General features: G+C 55.2%; 1 protein-coding gene across 1 annotated transcript in view; it reads left to right on the top strand.

The window, feature by feature from the left end:
* LOC107107343 (homeobox protein OTX1-like) overlaps positions 1-513 on the top strand; it is a gene marked incomplete at its 3' end in the record, with an annotated part of 28469 nt that overhangs the window by 19458 nt on the left and 8498 nt on the right. The window lies entirely within an intron of this gene.

Below are 513 nucleotides of genomic sequence, written 5' to 3'. Positions count from 1 at the left end.
GACGGGAAGAGGAGCCATAAAATGCTAAAACACTTTGACACTTTAGTCCCAATCAAATCCCTAGATCAGGGAGAAAATCCCCGGGCTTTCTACATCTAAAGAACATTGGTTACATGAGAAACATGTGACTTCCTGTGAGTAACATAAACAAACATTTAACCCCAGATAGACTGAGTCTTTTCAACTTGTAATACCCAACACCCCTGCATCAATGAGTTTGCACTGGAGCCCTCCTTCCCGAGCTGAAACAAGAATCTGGGAGCCGGAGGCTAAGGAACTGTGCGTTAGCTCACACTGACTCAGCTTAGAGGGAACTCTGCTGCTGGTGGTGGTGGGCCTTGGGTGCTGCCCCATGGGAGGCGCTGCCGAGCCCAGCCTGAGTCTCCTCGGTGCCCTCATGGATCGTCCTCGGGGCAGCGCCCAGCTGGAGTTGCGCAAAAACGGTTGCCTTGGGGGAGAGGCCGGGGTGGGGGAGGCTTTGGGGGTGGCTGTGGGGGCCCCTCCCCGGGAGGG

Source organism: Gekko japonicus, unplaced genomic scaffold (genome assembly GCF_001447785.1).
Source record: "Gekko japonicus isolate JY-2015 unplaced genomic scaffold, Gekko_japonicus_V1.1 scaffold1417, whole genome shotgun sequence".
In the NCBI taxonomy this organism is placed as follows: Eukaryota; Metazoa; Chordata; class Lepidosauria; order Squamata; family Gekkonidae; genus Gekko; species Gekko japonicus.
This window is presented reverse-complemented; position numbering and strand designations above follow the sequence as displayed.